This window comes from Silurus aristotelis (genome assembly GCF_946808225.1).
Source record: "Silurus aristotelis genome assembly, chromosome: 8".
NCBI classification, from domain to species: Eukaryota; Metazoa; Chordata; class Actinopteri; order Siluriformes; family Siluridae; genus Silurus; species Silurus aristotelis.
This window is the reverse complement of record NC_139581.1, coordinates 8562781-8570831: the sequence shown is the minus strand read 5'-3', so window position 1 is coordinate 8570831 and position 8051 is coordinate 8562781.

The following is an 8051-nucleotide window of genomic DNA, read 5'->3' as shown; positions in this document are numbered from 1 at the left end:
GCAGCCAATATTACACACAAAGGCAGGTGAAAATATAGCAAAGATATATTCTTCTTCTTTAATTCTTCAAAAATAGGTTCAGTACCTGAATCAAAATGGTACAGATATAGAGCAAAGAAATGCTGACATCAGGAAGATGAAAAAAAAAAAAATATATATATATACACTTTTTTTTTTTACTTATTGCAATTAGCCACTGGGTGTGTAAATGATTTCACTGGGACTCTAGGATCTCTGAGTTAATGTGATGCTGGGGTCTAAATAAATAGATTGTTTTTTATTTAACAGTTATACCCAATTGATGTCACCTTAGGATTTTACCAAAGGCTCTGCCCATTCAGCTCAGGGAAACAGGAACGAAGGCGCTCATGATTTACAACACAGCTCCGAACAAGCTGTTAGTGCAAATAAAGCCATTATCTCAACATGATGCCGCAAAATCTCTTTTTAAATAAATAAAATACAAACACTCTCATTATGCTGAGAAATAATGTATCATAAGTGGTTTGGAGTTCTTCAGGGAAAATGGGTGAGGGGGGGAATAGAGAAGTGAAAGAAAACATTTTAATCACACCCACGAGTGATGCTGTAAATCGGTCAAATTTAGAGTGCAGAGCTCTATCCGACGCAGTGTGTGAGTCGGGTCAGTGAGTACACACACACACACACACACACACACACACACACACACACACACACACACACAGAGCGAGGTGAGCACTCACTCTGTGATCCCCCCTTACAGCAGACTCAGTGTACGAAGCTATATTTATAGCAGGCTATGAAGGACTCGATCAGGTGAGAACATAAGAATGCATATCAATTTTGTGAAATAAGTATTGAAACTTAAGATTATTTAATCAACTTTGAGAATATTGAGTGCAAACCAGAGTTTGTATAACAGGCTGTGGCAATATTAACATTTCCAGTTTATTATTCTGCCTCCAGGTTGGTGTCTCTGCCGTCTCTGGCTTAAACATCCAGGGTTATATATTCAGGCAGTGTAAATGTCAATATAATCCCACCCACACGCACACAACCTGACAGGTGAATTTCCACACATAAAATTCACCTGTGACCCCTCAGAATAAGTCAAACAACTGCTTCTAATTCTGTCGTTTGGCCTGAACTGATTTTAAATACAGTGAATACAAAGGATAATGTGCTGTAAATGGACACATATGCAGATAGAAGATGGACTATTTTTTGTTGAATAATTATGAAATGTCAGAGGCTGGTACAAACAAAATTATAACTGCATGGGTTTGAAAGAAAATCCTGCATATTCTAAAAAAACATCAGGTTTAGTCTACACCTATATTGAGCCTAATGTTGCATTTGAATAAAGGTCATGACTTGTAATTTTTTTAACTCTGACTCAGGAAAACCAAAATCAAATACTTCTCAGAAACTTGCAATGGCCTTCTCAACTCTGAGTTCAGCATGTGATCAACAAGTCAACATGGCTTCACACAGGATCAGCAATAAACAAAGGTTATACTTTATATACAAGTATTGGCTTTACACCAACATACAGCCAGAGAAATTAAACTCTTAAATCTATAACATTGCTTATATGGTTGGCTGGTTAGCTCGCTAAAAAAAGACAAAGATAAAGACATCCATGTTTTTACACCACTCTGTAGCTTGAATGCACAAAAGACATGGATTTTTTGAGTACTAAATTCATACAGACCCCAGTAATGGGATTGCGTTACACCAATTCATTACATTTCAATTAAATCCTTTTTATTTGTATAACATTTTAAACAATGGGCACTGTCTCAAAGCAGCTTAACAACAAAAAGCAGTAATAAAAGTATGTATAAGTTTGTTACTTATAATTGTAAGTTTATCCATAATGAGTAAGATAGAGACAACTGTGGAAAGGAAAAAATCCCTGAGATGGCATAAGAAAGAACCCTTGAGAAGAACCAAACTCAAAAGGGAATCTATCCTCATCTTGCTGGCACCGACTATCCATGCAGTGTTAAGGTGTGCAGTGCAGTAATTTATAAAATTTAGATGAGGGAACCAACCCCAGCCACTCTTAGTGCCGGTCCCAAGCCTGGATAAATGGGGAGGGTTGCGTTTGGAAGGGCATCCAGCATAAAAACATGTGCCAAATGGGGATGCCAAATGGGGATGATCCGCTGTGGCGACCCCTGATGGGAGAAGCCGAAAGAAAGAAAGAAAGAAAGAAAGAAAGAAAGAAAGAAAGAAAGAAAGAAAGAAAGAAAGAAAGAAAGAAAGAAAGAAAGAAAGAAAGAAAGAAAGAAAGAAAGAAAGAAAGAAAGAAAGAAAGAAAGAAAGAAAGAAAGAAAGAAAGAAAGAAAGAAGAAAGAAAGATGAGGAAAAATGAAAGAGAAACAAAAATGTTGATTAAACAAACAAAAAAATATATAGATAGAGTTAAATTGAAACCCTTTGGAAAAGATTATAAAATAAAAAACTAAAGGGTTTCAAAAGTTTATTTGAAAAAGCAGTAGGATTAAATGTCAAAGTAATAAGATGGTTGTTGAGGTGTTTTTACGCTGACAAATAGATAAAGGCTTGTATCAGTCTCACAGTGATGGTTTTTTTTTTTAAGTGGATTATTCATCTGTATTCATTCCTGCTGCTCCACCTTGGCTTTTTGGCTTATATGCATAATGTCAATTAGTCATTCAGTGGTAGATGTAAACTGGAGCACAGGTTTGAAGGTGCACTATGCTCTATTGTCGCATGAACAGCACTGATGATTTTAGACTAAAGTCGTTGCCACTTTTTTACCTTTGCATGCATGCATGTTCAGATGTGTGTCCTCAATCATTAGACACAACCTGCACAACCAGACTGCCACCGTACCACCGCTCCATCTCCCCCTTCTCCCAGCTGAAATTACACAATCACGCATAGCGGAGTTCTTCCCATCACTACACTGATTTCCAAACACACAAACATATGCTAATGTTCCGCTCTATATACACAGCTCTCCGCTTTAGTACGTTTGGCAAATAGAAGAACGCCTTCAACTGATCGTTGTTTTTGTGTGTGTGTGTGTGTGTGTGTGTGTGTGTGTATGTGTGTGTGTGTGTGTGTGTGTGTGTGTATGTATGTGTGTCACTCTGTCAGGATAGCATTTCTTTGTGAGTTTTAAAAAAATCACCAGAATGTTTTTTTTTCTTCGCTTAGCGACGGGGTGTATGCCGAGTTTCATCCACACACAAGCACCCAGCTGGAAGTGTTCTGGGGAAACATGCAGGAGAAGAGAGAAAAGATGAAGGTGGAATAAAAAATGGGGAGGTGGAGGTAGAAACGAGACAGATGGGAAAAAGAAGCAAGTGTTGGACAAAAAAAAAACCTGAGAAAGAAGTGAGGGAGATATGATAAGAGGATGGAAAGAACAGGAAGAGAACAGCCAGAGACAGACACGATTGCAGACTTTTTAATAATAAGTCATTTATCTGTTGATAACAACTTACACAGAATTACACTTTAAAAAGTGAGCATTCATAAACATGTTGCCCACCTCGAGCTAATGTAAAATGTGCAGAATAAAATTGTGAACAAACAAATAAAGAAAGAATTGTTATTATTATTATAACACTGTTCTCATCTTGTGTTGTGTAGTGTAGTGTTTCAATCATTCAGAGCACAGTTATAACAATCTTAGGTCATTATAAGTGTTATTCAACAGAAAAACCGATGCTGTTTTAAGTCACTCCAACCAACACAATCATCACACCAACATACACCTCTTTCTTAACAATATCTTCAATGTTGTACATGAAAATAAAATTTGAACTGAACACTAACAATTTGTGACAACACTTTGTAATTTCTGATCCATTGGACATATTTCCTTTTAGAACAAAATTCAACACAAAATCAATACATCTCCCAGCATCCTTCCTGCTTCTCCTCCTTTGACTCAAACTGAAATCAATGCCACAATCATCAGGAAATAAAAAAAATTCTAACAACATTCTAATAGTAAACATGTGACCGTCACCAAAAAAAAAAAAAGATAAAAACAATATGAATATTAAAACTGACCAATTACTATATATTTGTTGTATACTGTATGTTCACCTGCCAAGCTAGCATGTTGTGTTTTTTTACACTTTTTTTAAAAGTTGAAAAGTAATGTGAGCAATAAGATTTGATAAGATCAAGCCATCATTTTTCTAAGAAATTATTGAAAAAATTTGTATCTAAATGGGATTGCGGTTACATGGGGTCCTGGGCTAATTTTCTATTTTACAGGTGCTTCTCTGTGATTTTATTTCCATTCCGATTGACCACGTAGGTGTTTTTCACGTCCTCCTGTAAGAAAATTGCACAAATGATCTACTTCTGATTATTTTATTCCTGTCCAGGTACATGTCTGTGATTTTCTATGCAGATGTCTCTTCCTGTTGGAAAAAAATATGTTTTGACTGCTGCTACTTGCTCTATTAAGGTTTGCATATTAGTGACCCTCTTTCAGATATTCAACAGTCCAAGTCACAAAATAAAAAAATGGACATTTCAGGTTTACTTTTATTGTAATTTCCCCTTTTTTTTCCGGAAACTTTTTTTTTGCCTCAAACTGAAGTAACAGCTTCTTCTATGCTCTAGTGAATAGAGCGTGATCTCATGACATGTGGGATTGCAGAAAATATAACCTGCTAATTGATGTAATAGTTTTATCATCAAAATATGTAAACCTGGTTTATAATTAGAGGTTAGATAGACAGACTTGTGGACATTTTGCAATTTTTTATAATTTCAAATGCTCCATTTGTCTATTTAAGGGTTTCAATCATGACTGTACTGGAATCATTGTTGTGCTCATATATATATATATATATATATATATATATATATATATATATATATATATATATATATATATATATATATATATATATATATATATATATATAATTATGATGTGGTTAAGATGTTACTAGAAAATGTCCTATTAGAGTCAAACAGCCCCAACCACTTAGATACCACATCATATTATTTATACTCATTTCTGTCAAATCCCTTTTAAGAAATGTTATCTTGAAGTTTTGTTTCTGCTTTATAGATCTCTCTTCATTCAAATACATAGGAACCTGGTGTAGAATGAATGAAAATAGCTACCCAGGAGCGTTGCCAAGATGGCCACCGAGTAGACAGACTTTACTAGAAGGAATTTGGCTGAACCATCTCATCTTCAGACTGGAATTTATATGGTCTATTAAGCTTAAATCAAGCACTGTGGGCTCCCAAGTGGCACAACAGAAAAGCATTTGGCCAATTATCAGTAGACTGTGCATTCCAACCAAGATGATCATACAGACTTTCAGAGCCTTGGGAGGAAAATTGGCTGTGATCTTTGGGAGGAAGGAATGGTAAACACTCGCTCACCTATCAGTCAAAGAGACATTAAGCAATCAGGTGTCTGCATGCTTGTGTATGTAGAAAAGGGCAGATAGTGCTTTCCTTGGTTGTGTTACTCAACCTTTGGATATAGCATGTGAGCATTACCAGCAGCATTAAAAACATGCTGTGGTTAGAGTTCTGTATTGATCATTACTGACTATAAGATGAAGCATACCTCTGCTGGACATGCAGCTCAGCCGGACATGGTTTTGTATTTCTGACCTCACCAAAATGACAGAACATAAGTCGTAAACCCATAAACAGAATAACTGTGTTTATTTAAAGTCTGCTAAACATTGTTTGGGCATATAAGTTTGTTTGTTAATACAGTATATGGGGCTTTTTTTTCTCTTTGCAAGAAGACACAATTGCTCATTCTAGTCATGTGAATTTCCAAAGCTGATTTAGAAAGTCTCTGGGTCTTGTAGGAGGATCTCCTTTGACCACTATGTACACGCATAACTTTTATCAACTTTTTATGCTTTTATGAAGAAAGAAGAGAGCAGGCGTTGGCAAAAGGGGCTCCATTATCTTGCACCCTGATGAGAGGGCAGGCAACAGAAAGTGAGATCTGTGTGGACTTGGCAAAAAAAGAAAAGAGGAAAAAGAAAAACATAATTTCTCTCTTCGCATCAGGGAGAAATTCACTGTCTGGAGCCAATTAAAGAACACAGATCAATGCTCAATGTGCTGCCAGTATTGAGCTCCACATATTAACATGGGTTAGGGGAAGATGGCTTTCTCTATTGAATCGGGTTTATTAAATACCACATCACAACAGTGCACATAATAACAGGGGACAGGAGTGGAAACGTTAACTTGCCACTCGATGCATTGTTTTTAACCTTGAACAAATCTAATGGGTTTTTTTTTATCTGTTTAACTTTCTGGACAGAAACCATTATATGAAAAAATATAGGATCCAATGTGATCCTAGTAATCCTAGTTTCACACTTGGGTTTTGTGAAATTATCCATGTTGTTTCGTGAAGGATTTACAGTACCAGATTTTTTTTTTTTACAAGACTACAAGGGCTTTTACTCTTATCCACTGACAATTTATAATATAACGCCTTAAAGCTCCTCTCTGGATTTCCGGGTCTGGGAGAACGATGGATAATTGACAGGCCAAGTGTTTTGGAAAGCTCTGCATCTAATTAGCCGAGGCTTTCTGGTTAGCCAGGACATGGGATTTGGCAGTGCGTGTGCACTCTTAGCGCAGAGCTCCTCTCATTAAAACAGCACACCTCCTGCTGAAACAGACCTGCTTGCACCCCCCACTGTCCACAAATTACCAGCAGCACTGCATTTTTTCTCTAGATTTTGCAGGTGACAAGCTATAGATTGGTAAAAAAAAAAATGAATAGTCAAGATTTTTGCCTGATACCATTTTAAACAAAAATAGTGCTTTTTTGTTTTTGTTTTTGTTTTAGGGTATTCCTTTTTGACTTACAAACCAATTTTGCTTTGATAAGCACAACTAGTTATAGTTTCTGTTCAGCTTACATTAAAGTAGATCACATCTTTTTAGGCACAATGCAGCCTGGGAATTTGTAACATGAAGCTGTAGCTGAAGCTGATTTAAACACTAGACACCACTTTACATACTGGCCTAAAAGCAGAGATTTGTAAGATTTATTTCATAGAAGTAAACATTTTCTTTAAAAAAAATTTATATTTAATAAATAGAAAAAAATTCAAATGTTTATTTTAAAAAGAAAGGTAATTTTGAATTTGATGGCTGTATCATTTGGAATAGGGCAACAAAAGGTTGGAAAATTAAGTGTTACTGAAAAGAAACAGCTGCAGGAACATTTTGCAACTAATTAGGTTACTAATTGGCAACCGGTCAGCAACATAATTGGGTATTAAATGAATTAATAAGAAAGGAAAACTCTCAAAAGTAAAGATGGTCAGATGGTCAACATTTTGCAAAAACTGAATTTACAAATTGTGAAACAATTTCAAAATAATGTTCCTTAACATCACTTTGCAAAGAATCTAAATAACTCATCTATAAGCACAAAATATCCTTAAATGATTTAGAGAATCTGGAGAAACCACAAGGGTGAAAACTACATAGGCTCAGAAACAGTTCCAGATAGCATTGTCTAAACAAAGTTTACCGTGTTATCCACAAATGCAGGTTCAAGCTTTCACGTAAAAAAGAAGCCATATGTGAACATGATCCAGAAACAACACCAACTTCCCTGAGTCAAAATGTAAAATAGTTCTGTGTTCAGACTAAGAAATTTCTAATTATTTTTGGAAAGCATGAATGGTGCATCCATTGGACTAAAGAGAAGGGGTACCATTTGTTTTTTTATAGGCACTCAGTTCATAAGCCTGCATCTCTGATGGTATAGGGGTGCATTAGTTCTTATGGAATGGGCAGCTTTCACATCTGGAAAGGCACCATCATTGTTTAAAGGTATATGCAGGTTTTAGCACAAGATATGCTTCCATCTTGATTCATTTTTTTTCAGTGAATGCCTTGCATATTCTCCATACTGCATTTTCTTAGAAGAAGAGTCCAGGTGCTGAAATAGGCCTATCGGCAGTCCAGATCTTTTACTAATTATAAACTTTTTTCACATCATAAAATAAAAAATATGACAAAGAAGACTTTCCCAAGACATTCCCAAAACTCTCGTA